This window comes from Biomphalaria glabrata, chromosome 1 (assembly GCF_947242115.1).
Source record: "Biomphalaria glabrata chromosome 1, xgBioGlab47.1, whole genome shotgun sequence".
Taxonomy (NCBI): Eukaryota; Metazoa; Mollusca; class Gastropoda; family Planorbidae; genus Biomphalaria; species Biomphalaria glabrata.
In genome coordinates, this window is record NC_074711.1 from 61,251,194 (window position 1) to 61,267,195 (window position 16,002).

At 34.9% G+C, this 16,002-nt stretch overlaps 1 long non-coding RNA gene across 1 annotated transcript; it reads left to right on the forward strand.

The window, feature by feature from the left end:
* Window positions 1-2,943: 2,943 nt before the first annotated feature.
* LOC129922041 (uncharacterized) lies at window positions 2,944-10,616 on the forward strand. Its single transcript, XR_008774025.1, has 2 exons — window positions 2,944-4,814; window positions 10,152-10,616. It is a non-coding gene; the product is annotated as an uncharacterized LOC129922041 (long non-coding RNA).
* The last annotated feature ends 5,386 nt before the right edge of the window (window positions 10,617-16,002 follow it).

Consider the following 16,002-nt stretch of genomic DNA (forward strand, 5'->3'; position numbering starts at 1 on the left):
GGCCGGAATTATTTGCCCACATGGCAGTTCCCAGCTCTCCTGTCCAAAGGAATCATATGTCCATGGTAATGTCAAATAGCAGTTTGGGATAAGTAGCATCTCAGGTTCTTCCAGTACACCAATACAATCCAAACAAAAATTCTGTTAATCATTTTCTAGTGTTAATCGTTTGGATAAGTTGCTATGTTTATTTTGATAGTCTGAAAGCAGAAACCAGAGCCCGTTGCCGAAGTAGGAATGAGAACTTTGTACAGCTAGTCAAAGGGAGACAATGAATCCAGAGAAACCAAAGAACAGTGTACCATCGGAGTGTGTCTCAACATGAAACTTTAGTGAATTGAGAATGAATAGGAAACTGTTCTGTAGTCCACTCTGTAGCAACATGTCCACACCTACAACCTTCTGTCTGGAACATCAGAAATGTGTAATTCATGAATTTAATTTAAAAAAAAATGACTGAGAAAATTAAAGTGTAGTTCGGCATTTGATTTGACAATAGTGACAGTGACCTTGAATCCGATTTTTTCTTTCTGATGTGCACGTATCTAGTGAACAGTTTGTTTGTTGTTTGTTTTTTGGGGGAAAAAAAAGGGGGGGGGGTAAAAAATCTGCCCAATCTCATTTTTCTCTCTCTTTTTTTCTGTCCCAACCTTAGCTATCCACAAATGATTAGAGTGTGCGTTGAATTCCTCTTTAGCAATCTCAATCAATGACAATTTTATAATTCATTTTTTATTTTGGTCTTTTTTTATAAGTCTATCTCTCTCTATTATTTAGGCTAAATATCTAGATGACTGTCACAACATTGAACAATTGTAATGGATCCCTAACAATACGAATTCAAAAAGAAACTTGCTAAACCTTATATGATCTCTACTGGCACGGTATAGATCGAACAGTCAGTAGGTCCTACATGAAGACACAGACCGGCGGAGTTAATTCCTCTAAGCAGATTACAAGTGATTGACGGGAACACTAGGAAACAGACTCAGTTTAACATTCCAGGACGACCAATTATTGATTAGATTCTTCTAGGACAGACATTAATGTTCAGTTACCTAATCCCCCCCCCCCCCCCCCCGATCCCTTTATTTTTTTTTCCGCCCTCATAAGTCTAGGCCTATAAGACAGCAATACTGTGTGCCGTGAAATTTAGAACTTTAAGGACATACTATAGGGCTTAAGTCTGTGAATCTTTGACCAAAACGACCATTGAATGTTTCGTACCCTATATCAAACGTGTACGAAACGTCTTCAGAAAGCAAAAAAAAAATGTTCTCAAGTGAAATCTCCATGTCTTTCCTTCAACTTTGGTGTGCAAGAAGTCGTGATGTGGAAGTCTTTAGTACACTACTTATTAGAACGATAGAAACTATCCAAGCAATTGATATGGCCATGTACAGAGATTGCCCTTTCAGGATTTTGTTGAGCCGATAGCCTGATGTTCACATTACCAAAAGTAAGGTGATGGTAAAAATGTACAAACTTCGACTCTCATTCATAGATTGACTCACTCTTCTTCATTTGAACTGTTACCAAGTTTTTGAAAGTTAAAAATGTATACATAGATCAAATCAACAACGAGAACGTCCTGCGAAGACCTAGGTGCCCGGGCATTCGCGCAATTATCACTGCGTTATCAGCAGTAGCTGTTTTGGATGGCGTGGGCATGAGCAACGGATACCTCAGGACAGACTTTCACAGGACAAACTTCCACAGGGCAGACTTTCACGGGGCAAACTTCCACAGAACATATCGTAAGGGAGATCTTCTGGGGGGCAAGAGACAAGCAGATATGTTGATGAGACATGAAACGCTTCAACGTTGATCTCACTATATGGGAGAAAACAAAAGTCACGTGGAACACAAAGGAGAAGGCTGAAATCATCTCTCACACTCGTACCAACAATGAAAAATTTTCGCATAGTGGGATTTAAGAACTTCAATTTGTAACCGTGCAATGTGTCTATAGAGTTGACCTCTTTAGTCACACGAAATGTTGGTAAGGGAAATTATCATGTCTTGAGACGCACCAAGCAAAATAAAAACTTTAAAAAAGGGCTTATAAAAGGGGAGAAACCGCATAATAACTGCAATAACTCTCATTACTCAAAGATTCATCAAGCTTTGTAAAACTGCTGGAGAGAACGACAAAAGGGTGACGTTACTCTAGTCGTGAAAAGAGACCAAACGTCTGCTATTTTCACGTCACTAACCACTCGGGTAATCTACGTCAGGTAGACTTGGGTAGGTCTGGACATCTAGTTTTATCTTATTTAAAATCTAAATATGTGGACACAAGGACCGCCCAATACTAACCAATAGAGATGTCTGTAAGCGAGCCATGAGAACCACAGGCATCAATGAAGGTATGTATGAGGACATAGCCCAAGACCGGACAGCACGGAGACAAGACTGTGTGTACTGGTACGAAATGAAGCGGCCTTAGTCAAGAGAAAAAAAAAAGCTGCCCGATCAGCCTTAAAACAGATGCATACACATGCACAAACTGTTGCAAAATCTGCCGCTTCTGAATTGGCTTGATGAGTGTTAGACACCTTATTTATATAGGTTAGTTATTTAGCGACGCACCATAGATGACGCATATTGAACGGGACTAGTGACGTTTGGGATATGTTGGGTTAGAGACCGGATAATAAGTTAGCGATAGAACACTCCAGGGTAACGACGTGTTTAGTGACAGAGACTTCTACTGTGGCCTTTTATCAGAATAAATCCATGTGAATTTGTTCATCAGTGTTGACTACATCTCTTCACTTGTTAAAACAGGTGTTGTTTTATTCTATATGTCTTGTTGTTCAACTACACGGAATACACCCGAACAATTACACCCAAACGCCTGCAGAGTAATTGGTTGACTTCAAGACAGCCTGAACTAGCAACATCACAGTGCCGACGCCCGAAGCCCGGATTAACCGAACCTCGAAGCCGAACATCGTACCGGACCTCGAAGCTGAACGTTTACTCAGGTGAGGGTCGTGCACTCGAAGATATAAGATTTCATCGGAGTACGGCTGAACACAGCATCATCGCAGAGTGACTTTGTTCTGGATCTACAAGCAGTCGTCGCCTGTTTGATCGCACGTTCAACGAGCCGTTAACTCAGGGTGACCTTCGTCAGGACAGTAATCATCGTAACGTCTGGTCTACTTAACCAGTATATTATCAAAGCCTGATCTTCATATGCTGAATCGACCTACAACCAGAGAAACCGTTCATTCATAACGGGTGAGAGATCGTTAGTGAACCTGTTGGACATATTTTTTTCCTCGTCATAGGAGCCACATCGAGTATCAAGTTTTACCTCGCCAGTTCGAGAAGGACAGTTTGCCCGCTGTCAGAAGTATTGTGAGTACTACACGTTTGGTAGCTAACTAAATCGAAATCGCTCTGTCGTCTTACCCTTTGAGAGATTCTTGTGGAGCAGTTTGCTCATTGAACCGGTTGCTTGCCACTTTTATAACGGTCACTGTGTTTAACCTTTGGAAGGTTAGTAAAATCGTATTTGCTGGACATTGATCTATTTAGTATTCGTCGGTCTAGACGATATCTAGACTTGTTGATGTTGAAATCGTGGAAACAGCTACATCCACTTAATTTCGTTGAAAACCGTTAATCGTCTAACGGAACGTCGTCAGAGGTGACCTTGGTTTCACCTAGTCTACATTGGACAGTTTGGTCTAGTGAAGCAGAGTACAACAGCAAACTTCGTCGTACTACCAGAGTAGCAGCAGAAGCAGTGAACTATTTTAGAGAACCGTTATTCGTCAGCCCAGATCAAGTCATCGTCAAGAAAGTCGTTATTCGTCAGCCCAGATCAAGTCATCGTCAAGAAAGCCGTTATTCGTCAGCCCAGATCAAGTCATCGTCAAGAAATTCGTTATTCGTCAGTCGTCCAGATCAAGTTGCCGTCAAGAGACTGTTATTTGTCAGTAGTCGTCTACACAAATCAAGTCATCGCCAGAAGAACCGTTAACCTATTCGTCAGTAACTGTGTACACAAAGTCGTCGGAACTACACATACGGTCATCAACAGTCGTCGAAGAAACTGAAACATTTTGCTGTGGCATATCAGGACATCTGTGGCATTACGTGGGATACTGGTAGCACCGGAGAACAGAGTCAGAACTGGAAGAGAGGCAGTGGAATTTGTTGTGATCTAGCATATTCGGGAGTCCGAACAAAGGGATCTTTCTTATCAAAAGCTAAGTGCCATTTTTCTTATTAGTGTATGTTTAGATTGCCCTTAGAAATAGATTTTGTCTAAATTTGGTATGTTAGCCTGAGTAAAATTCAGGTGGTGCTGAAGCCTTAAACCCGTTCGGGGAAAAGACATAATTTAGATGAAAAGCTATATTATACGTTTAGGGTTGTAATTTGTTTTGTTTGTGTAAACGTCATATCCGTTGTTGCCTAGTTACTTCGTGACGTTATCATTGTGTGTCATATTGTCATATCCCAACCCATAGTGATAGTCTCATTTAATTATTTCATTTGTTTATATTATTTTAAATTATTTATTTTTATTAATTTAATTAGATCTGTATTTTTTTTCACTTAATGATAGAAAGTGCGGGTAGGATTCTTTTACTGTGAATCAGACTAAAATAATTTTAGTTTGAGCGGTTAAAATCAAATATGATTTTGCCATGAGAATAATGCCGAAACTGGCTATGTAGTCAAACACTATCGTCTGGCTAAATTTAGATCTGCAAATTGTTGTACATCTCTTTGGTACAATTAAATCATCTAGACTCTAATTTGAAATATTATTAATTGGAAGATGAATGAAGGTAGTACATTCTAGATATATATATCTTGTTGAAGATATATTTGACACTGTATACACATATTTATTTCGCATGGTTAAATAGAACCATAATTTCTGGATCTAGATCTATCTTATCTACTTTTACTCTAGACAGTCTTAGAGTCTACTGAGTACTCTAGACATTTCAGTCACATCAAATTTTAAAATTGATCATAGTTATTCATACTAGATCTAGATCTAAAAGTCATAGTGCTCTTGATAACTATAGATCTAAATTGTACTATTATATACACTATAATATACTAGATTTAAATTTGTGTGATACTAGACCTAATATACAGATTTGAATATAACCATAATAACTCAGACTAGATTTATACATTTACTAAATCTATAGAGACATAACACTTAAAACTGGTATAAAAGTGTGTAAAAACCTAAATATAAAATAAATTTAAAGTATAGCCATAACCAATATAGGCTAAGTAAAAATATATATAAAATATAAAACACAATGGCTACATCATCATATGTGGACCTTAAGGAGGTTAAGGAAGCAGCTATGCAGGATGGAAAGGCCATGGAGTTAAAAGGAAAGGACTTAGCAGCTTATGTACAGCAAGTTGTGAAGGAAGAAATGGAGAGACAAAAAGAAGAAAAAAGACAAGAGATAGAGAGACAGAAAGAAGAAAAAAGACAAGAGATAGAGAGACAAGAAAGAATCAGAAAAGAGGAACAAGAAAGGCAAGACAAAGAGAGAGAAAAGATTAGAGAACATGAAGCTAAAATGGAGAAGATGAGATTGGATGCAGCACAAGCCAGAGCTCAAACTGAACAAGGAAATAACACAAATAACTCAAATAGTACCACACAAAGAGACAACCCTAATTCGCAAACATGGCTAAAGAGAAAGATACAAAGTTTTGATGAACAGAAGGATGACATTGGTGATTTTTTGAAAAGATATGAGGCAAAAATGTCTACATTTAATATGCCTGAAGAAGAGTGGTCTGAAATACTGATAGACTTTGTTCATGGTCAAGCTCTAACAATATGCCAAAATCATGACCATCATATTGATGATAGCTATCAGGTTTTAAAAAGAGAGTTATTGAATGCCTATGGTCATAATGCTACAACTTTCAGAAAGAAATATTTTGACAATATACCATCATTAGAAATAGAACCCCAAACTACCATTAATATGGAAAAGGATTTCTTCAATAAGTGGGTAAAATTAGAAAAAGTGAATAACTCTTATGAGGGATTAAAAAATTTTATTCTAGTGGACAACTTTGTAAATAAATGTGATCCTCAAGTACAATCTTTTATTAGAGAAAGAAACCCAAAAACTATAGATGAAATAACAGAAATAATGCGAGTATACAAAAATGCCTATCCAAATAAACCATTTTCTGATAGGGATAAGAGCAAAGTAGATTTAATAGGATACACCAAAGAAAATGTTGATAGAAGTAGAAATAGAAACAGATCAAATAGTGGAAATAGAAAATATAATGAAATAACCTGTTTTAAATGTCAAGGAAAAGGTCATATAGCAGCTAACTGTAGAAGAGGGAATAGTAGGTCTGGAAGTAGAAATAGGTACAATGAACAAAATAACAGTAGATATAGGAGTAGAGATAGGAATGACAGGGGAAATTATAGAAATAGGAGTTACAGTAGGGAATACAAAAATAAAGGTACAGATAGGATATATTTCATGGAAGGAAATAGGAACAATTTTGCAGTGTACCCAGGGTTTGTAGATAGAATTCCGGTGGAATTAATCAGGGATTCAGGTTGTAACACTTTGGCAGTAAAAACTAAATTTGTCAAACCTCATTGGTATAAAGGGTTTACTAAGAAAGTAGAATTAGCAGATGGCACCGTAAGGGAATTTAAAGCTATAAGGGTATACATTGAAACTCCATTTTTCACTGGTTATTGTGATGGCATTGCAATACCAGAAATGAGATATGATATGTTAGTAGGAAACATAAAAGGAGTTAAAGAATGTTCAAGAAAAGAATTAGAAGACTGGCAAAACAAATACAAAAACATAAGACAAAATCATGAAAACATAGAAACACAAAATATAACAAGTATGGTAATAACAAGATCAATGAATAAACAAGATGAGAAACAGGAAAATACAATAAATGTAATAAGTAAGGATGAAGAAAAAGAAACCAGTAATGTAATACAAATAGAAAATACAGATGTTAAGGAAAGAGAGATAGAAAATGAAACACAAAATAGTCTTGAAACACAAATATCTCAAAGTGAAAAAGAAACAACACCCACATTTGCATTAGAACAAATGAATGATAATATTATTGGGAAAATTTATTCAAGAATATTAGATAAAAACAATAATAATCCAATGGAGAAATTTTGTATAGAGAATAAAATATTATTTAGACAAACAAGTAATGATAACAAGAAAATAAAACAACTTGTCTTACCACAGAAATATTGGAAAGATGTTTTAATCATGACACATGATAATAATTTAGCAGCACATAGGGGAGTAAAGAAATGTTATAGGAATTTGTCAAAACAAGTATTTTGGCCCAAAATGAAAGCAACAATCAACAAATACATAAACTCATGTGACATATGTCAAAAGAGATCTAACAAAAGCCTAGTGAATAAAGCACCTATTCAAGAAATGGATGAACCTACAGCACCATTTCAGAAAGTATCTATTGATTTAATAGGTCCTTTAATTCAAACTGAAAATAATAACAAATACATTCTAACAGTAATAGACATGTTTAGTAGATACCCAGAGGCAATCCCATTATCAAATACAAGTGCAGAGAATATCATTAATGCCACAACTCAACAAGTAATTACAAGACATGGCATACCTAAAATTATATTGAGTGATCAGGGATCTCAGTTTAAGTCAGAACAATTTAAGAAATGGACTAAACAATATAATATACAGCACATATACTCTTCAGAGAGTAATGGTTTATGTGAACGATATGGTGGTTCATTAAAAAGATCACTAACAAAAATAATTCAGAATAATCAGAACAAGTGGGATCATTACATTAACTATGTACTATTTGCTCATAGAAACAACATCCATGAAGCAACACAATTTTCACCATATGAAATAATACATGGAAGAAAACCTAGAGATGAATTAGATGTTTTTAAAGAAAATCTAATAAGCAATGAGAATAAATTAAATAGTGACAGTGAAACAACAATCACAACAGAATTGAAAGAAATATGGACTCAAGCATATAACAACAATAAGAAGTACAAACAAAGTGCTCATGAGAATCTAAATAAGAAAAGACAATTGAAAACACTAGAAGTAGGAAACAATGTATTAATATTAATAAATGACTTGAAAAATAAAATTGGTAAACAATGGAAAGGTCCATTTAAGGTGATAAAACAAATTAGTGATGTGAATTATCAAATTGAAATAAATGGGAAAATTAAAACATATCACATAAATAATTTGAAACTGTATCATGATAGAGAAGATGAGTTAATACAAAACATTCAGGAGGAAATAGAAAATACATTTTCAGAAAAAGAAGAATGCTTGATGATAATAACAAATGAAAATCACAATGAAAATGATATTAAGGAAATACCTGTAATAGAAACAAAAGAGAATCAAACTTGGCAAAAGATTAATCTTAATAATTTAACTAAGGAAAAGTCAAAAGATATAACTAAAATAATACAGGAATACAAAGAGATTTTTTCCAGTATACCAGGAAAAACTAATATTATTAAACATGACATTAAAGTAACAGATCCAAAACCTATCAAGCTTAAGCCATATAGAATACCGCTACATTTACAAGACAAAGTAAAGAAAGAAATAGACAATTTACTAGAATCAGGTATAATTGAGCCATCAACATCTCCTTATGCTTCACCAATTGTGATAGCCAAAAAGAAGAATGGAGATATAAGGTTATGTATTGATTATAGGAAACTTAACAACATCACAGAATTTGACCCATATCCAATGCCAAATATAGAGGATATTTTACATAAATTAAATGGAGCAAAATTTTTTACTAAATTGGATTTAACTAAAGGTTATTGGCAAATACCTTTAACAGAAAATGCAAAACCTTACACAGCATTTGTAACACCATATGGTATTTTTCAATGGAATTATATGAGTTTTGGATTAGTAAATGCACCTGCCACATTTAATAGAATGATGAACATGATAATTGGAAACAAAGAAAATGTTATTTGCTATTTGGATGACATATGTATTTTTAATAATAGTTGGGAGGAACATTTGGTAGATGTAAAAGAAGTATTCAAAATAATAAAAGAAAGTGGACTTACAATTCAAGCAGAAAAAGTAGAAATAGGATTGGAGGAAATAATTTTCTTAGGACATAAAGTAAATAACAACATGATTAGCCCTATTGAAGATAACATAAAGAAAGTACTTAATATTGAAATACCTACAACAAAAAGACAAATTAAAAGTATATTGGGAATAGTAAATTATTACAGAAAGTTTATAAAGAACTTAGCAGAAATAGTGAATCCATTAAATGACTTACTTAAAAAAGGAAAACCTCAAAAAGTAGTTTGTAATGAGGAATGTGTGAAAGCTATTGACAGAATTAAAGATGTTTTTAGTCATGAACTAATATTAAGACTACCTGATAAAGACAAAATATTTTATGTCACAACTGATGCATCTGGTAATGCTATTGGTGGTTGTTTAATGCAGAACTATGATAACTTACATCCTATATTATATGTAAGTAGAAAATTGTCAGAGGCAGAGAAAAAATATAGTGTCATTGAAAGAGAAGCCTTAGCTGTAATATGGGTAATTACTAAGCTAGAGAGCTATTTAATAGGAAGGAAATTCATATTATTAACTGATCATAAACCTATTCAGTATATACAGCAAAAGAGCATGAAAAACAGTCGTGTTTATAGATGGTTCTTAGCACTACAGGAATATAAATTTGAAGTGAAAGCTATTAGTGGATCTGTGAATATTGTAGCTGATCTATTGTCTAGAATGACATTGAAATGAAATAATTTTGTAAATAAACTATGATTATATTGAGTATGTAATATATATTAATATATTGACACCATTTATATGTTATGGAAAAGGGAGATAAGTAAATTTGATGTTAAGCATTTAAAAGTAAGTATGTTTATTTTTTTTTGTGTGAATCATTTCATATATCATTGACGAAAGTTAGTTCTATGGAAAAGGGTGAGTATAAAAGAAAAATGGACAAAAGCGTATAAAAGGGTGGTAAGAAAAAAAATTTATTGAATGTGTAAATAAAGCCTATAATTGTTTTTTTGAAATATTGTATTTTATCAGATTACTGCCAGTGAAGAACATTTGTGAGTGTATGAAGTGCCCATAAGATGCCACATTTTCCTCTATGATGAACTGTGTACTAATGAAGATGATTCTGGAATGTTATGAACATTGACATTGAATATGAGGAACTGTCAAGTCAAGATGAAGATGTCAAGATTTTATGTTTGTTGTCTTCCCCTTAAATTGAAAATGCCCTTGTAAGACTTGACAGTAGTGGAAAAATATTGACATATTTTTTTTTCAAGGGGGGGAGGAATCTGTTAGACACCTTATTTATATAGGTTAGTTATTTAGCGACGCACCATAGATGACGCATATTGAACGGGACTAGTGACGTTTGGGATATGTTGGGTTAGAGACCGGATAATAAGTTAGCGATAGAACACTCCAGGGTAACGACGTGTTTAGTGACAGAGACTTCTACTGTGGCCTTTTATCAGAATAAATCCATGTGAATTTGTTCATCAGTGTTGACTACATCTCTTCACTTGTTAAAACAGGTGTTGTTTTATTCTATATGTCTTGTTGTTCAACTACACGGAATACACCCGAACAATTACACCCAAACGCCTGCAGAGTAATTGGTTGACTTCAAGACAGCCTGAACTAGCAACATCACATGAGTCACACCAGACTCTGTCCCGGCTCAAACCAAAACCACAGTGACTCACCTGGGCGCATCCATTGTCTTCCGAGACCGAAAGAGCCATATATATAAATATGTGGACACAATATCTAGCGCTTTAAACTGCACAAGTCGTAACAGTTATAAATTAACGCTGAAACGAATAAAAAACAGAACAATAGTTTCGCCCAGCATGCTCTAGTTTTTGCCCCATTTGTCTGCCGTTTGAAAGACATTATAAATCACTTGTAAAAAAAAGTTTTTTTTTTTTTTTAAATTATACTATTCCTCCCCCCTCAACCCAACAACGAAACAATGATGTCTGCGAAATGTATCCCACTGTTTGCATTTCAACTAAACAACATCCGATTGGTACCAAAGCGCTAAGACTAAATATGCTACATTCTGACATCTGCTAACTTATTTAAAGAGAGTTTTACATTTCCAATCAACTAACTGCGCTTTCACAAATGACGCAATTGACTTTGCTCCACACATCATTAGTCTTTTAGCAGTAGAAGAGAGAGAAAAAAACAGACGATATGAATTTCTTTGAAAGGATCGAAGCTCGCATTCAAAACGTTAACTCACCAGCTGTTCAGTTGGTCAAGGTTGAGTTACTGCCGCTCTTTTTGTTTTGTTGTTAGATCAAATATTAATAAGTCACGCTATAACAATAGTGTGGCCAGGGATGTCACTGTTCAATTCAAATGGAAATGTAGGTACATGGGTAGGACGGGTAGGCTAAATGCGTGAGACAGGTGGAACTCTCTTACTGCTTTGAAACAATAATTTTATGAAAGCGAAAGTTGAAAAAAAAATTGTCTAAACACAAATGTATACAATGTGAGTTATCCTGCTAAGGCAATATAGACCTATCTCAACCGTTTGTTTGATATGGTTAGCATATGGCTAACTATTAAAGAAGATTGAAATAATTGTTTCTTAACAAATAGTAGACAGTGATAAAGTAAACTGAGTTGCTTGTAATCATACAATGATACAATAAATTAAACCTGAAGTAAAACAAACACCTTTTCCTCTTTGCCTGTTGTATCCTCCTTCCGTATCTACTTCATCTTTTGCCCTTGAAAAACTTAAAAACTGGATTGTGACATAGTGACACTTTGAGATGAACAAAAACCTCAGTCATTGAATAGCTGCACCTGCTAAACATAGGAGATAAATTAAAGAAAGAGCTAGTTTTGTTTCATAGAAGTTACATCTTGCTGAAACATTCAATATTTCGCTACATCTGAAAGCAATCTCTTTCATTGATTCTAGAATAAAAGCACACGTGACATGACTTTCTTTAACCTGTCGCTTGGGACATACTGATGTGGAGTTCTTCTCAATTATATAAATCTTAAATAGCCATGATTGGACTTAGTTATTTTGTGCTCAAATAGTATACGAAACAATTCCATAAGAATTAAGCACCTAAAGATTATTCCAACATTGACATTCAAACCAGATCAGTAAATGACGTTCAACTAATTAAAATCTGTCAGTGTAAACAAGGTTCAAGAACATAGGCCCCTTGGGGTTTCCAACTTAGTTGGTGACAGCTGGATGAGTGATGACCTTGAAGTTGTACTATATCGTCTGATGATGTACACATACAAGTTCATGGTCACAGTTTCTCGTCTATAGTAAGTGAAGGAGTCCCTGCGAGCCACAGGAAACCACAGCCAAAGCATATGTAAAATGTACGAAAGCTATAACTGTAGAGAGGAATATGAATGGATTTGTACACTTTGACACAGTTCTCGCAAGATATTGTAAAATGCTAGCAGGGGGGGGATGGAGGGTAACGGAGTGCTCTGCATAATAAACATAGTATTCCGTTATTATTAGTAACATCTTTCTGCGTCAACGAGCGTGATTTTAAATTTATGTTTGTTAAAAATAAAGTAAGACCCCAAAAAAAAAAAGAAAAGATCCGTTCTCTGCAATAAACTTGATACACAGGCGTGATTTCTCTGGATCAAACGTAGTATACCCCACCTCCAACTAATCTTTTTATGTTCCTTGCTTTTGAACTTTCGTTATCCCTAAAAAAATGAAGTCAATTTTGTCTTAGACCTAAAGAGTTACGTTTGGACACCAATGAAGAGACATCACCCTTTTAAAATCATTCATTTGATTCATTATTATAGGCCTATAGAAGACTTCCTTTTAAAATAAAAAAGTCACTGATTCTACCTTGATGTCTTTAGACTGGTCTCAGGTTTGAAGACATTCGCCATCCCTTGACGTCTTGTAGAGGATTGGGGACAAGGTTGTAGTAATTTACATTTCAGAAGGAATGTCTTATACTTCTGTAAGACGTGTGTTAATCTTAAGACATGTGTTGATGCAAGGACTAAATGTATTTTTTTTATGGGAGGGAGGGAACACGAAGAAAGGGTCGTCCAAAAAAAAATAAAGCTGGACAATGTGAAAGAATAGGCCGGCCTCTCTCTTGATATCCTGCTAAGAACAGCTGCTGACCAAAATTGGAGTGATTTTGTTACTCGAATTGTCACAATACCCCTACAACAAAAATCAAAGGAAAGAGAGAGAGAGAGAAAGAGAGCTATTTGAAGGTGTGACAATGAATTCGCTACAGTTTTGTGCCTTTCAAAGTGTTCATTTCAATCCAGACATTTTATGCAAGTCTGCACGATTTAATTAAAAAATATAGAGGCCTTTTTGATCTATTTAGTAAATTGTCTAACATTGATAGAAACAATATTGCTAAATCTAGATCATCTAGTCTCATTGCTTGATCATCGCAAAAAGTATCCTCCAACACTAATCATTAAGGTCCCTAAACTAAAAAAAAAATAGCAGAAGACAAAATATTTATAAATTACTAACTATTAATATTACATTGATATTTCGTGAAAAATGACCTAGCCAAGATAGAAGTAATACCCTCGAACACCATCATGTTTACTGAATTTAAGTGAATTGCTCGATGATTCTAATTTTTTAAAAATAATATCTATTTCAAATATGATTTGAACAGAAACATTGACTTGTTTCGAGTATCTTACAAATACACTCTACCAAGATCTTGAATTATAAGAAAAAATAGGCAGGCATAATTAGTTGAATTATTATCAAATTCTGAAATAGAAAACATTTACTGCGCTTCTCTCCTCCATTATCGTCTGCTTTATAGACTCCACTATTATTCCTCCCCCTGGATAAAAAAAAAACCAACGTGTTTCCTAGGTGAATGTCTGACACAATTCAAGGTCTTTGCCAACATCGATCAGTACAGAAATATTGACAAGCTGAATAATAGATGATTTCTTTTATTGCTCTTGCCAGAGACAAAGCGTAAAAACAGAACAAATTTATCTGTTATCACTTGTAAATGCAAAAAACTAATCGAAATATTAGTGAAAACTTTTCTATTATTTACATAGTGGCATAGGTACTGACATACAAAAACTGTTCATTTGTCGTGCATGCAGCCTACTGATAGTGTTGATGCACTGTTTCTGTTTAATGGAAGTATTTATTGCAAATTGTAATATTTGTGATTTCTGAATAATTAATTTCTTGTAGACCTAGCAGTCAATGGGGAAGTTGAAGCCATTGTGAAGACCTGGTCGTCCGTCAATGGAGCAGGTGATATCATACTATAGACCTAGAAGTCAATGGAGAAGGTGAAGCCATTGTGTAGACCAGGTCGTCAGTGGAGAAGGTGATATCATACTATAGACCTAGCAGTCAATGGAGCATGTGATATCATACTATAGACCCAGCAATCAATGGAGCAGGGGATATCGTACTGTATAGACCTTATCTTATAAACTACTGACGTTACTTCAAAAAAGAAGATAATTACTTCCAACGCGTGTCAGTCTAGTCATGCATGTTAACCAATGACTTAAATTCTGCCAAGTCATTGGTTTTCCTGGCTGGCTCAGGCAACACATTCCATGCTCTAATAGCACTTGACCTAGCAGTCAATGGAGCAGGTGATATCATTAAAGACCTAGCAGACAATGGAACAGGTGATATCATTTTAGACATAGCAGTCAATGGAGCGGAGGCGCGATGGCTTCCGAACCGGGGTCCCGGGTTCGAATCTTGATGAAGACTTTAGATTTTTAATTTTGGAATCTTTGGATGCCTCTGAGTCCAGCCAGCTCTAATGGGTACCTGACATTAGGTGGGTAAAAGTAAAGGCGGTTGGTCGTTGATCTGGCCACATGACACCCTTGTTAACCCTAGGCAACAGAAACGGATGACATTTACATTATCTGCTCTATAGATCACATGGTCTGAAAGGGGAACTTTACTACTTTACCAGTCAATAGAACAGGAGATCAAACTCAAAGGTGCTCAAGTTTGAATCCCAATAGAGGCTACAATAAGAATTTTTTAAATTTCAGATTTAAGTTGTGTTTGCTAATTGCCTAAAAATTTTACTCGAATTGCTTGTTAAAAGCTTAATTATTTAACTCGAGTTTAAGTTCATCAAGACATCATGGATACCTTGTCCAAGATACCTCATCGTATAGCCTACATATGATTGAAACACAAAACTATAAGGCAAAGGGAATAACTAATGTAAAAAAACAATACTTCATATAATGAATAAAATCCTGATTTCCAATCCTTTTATTCTCTAGCCAACTAATGGTATTTAAACCCTTGTGCTGTATAAAGGTGTTCTGGTGAGGATACACTGACACATTTGAACACAAACAGATCTATACTGATAACTGGACCTTGGATTTAAACTGTCAGATTCTAGCAGAAGATAATAAATTTACTTAAAGATCTTTGAAACACAGAAAAATCACGACCTGTAAATTTAAACAAATTTTTGTGATAAAATATCGAATCCCAAACTGTCTAGATTGTGCAGGCCGAGATAACGAGCTTGGCTGTGTACGTTGGACTAGTGGTAATGCAAACTTTCTGACGTCATGTGCCCCCAATCTCAGGACCCCACCCTTCTCTCACCTTTGTTTTTCGTCTCTATTCCAACGTCCACTCAGAAAATCTCTCAGTTCTAGTCAAGTAGAGAAGAAAAAAAAAGAGGCAGAGGCCTACTCTTTGTAAATAATGAAAATCATTTTCCTTATCTTTGACCCCCCATTGAGGATGGAAAAAAAAGTTTCTAAGTTTGCATTTCCAGAATAAATAGAAACAGAATTTTTTTTACCGTTCAGTATGTTATGACTGAAATTTAAATGAAGTTTCTTGAGGTGAGCT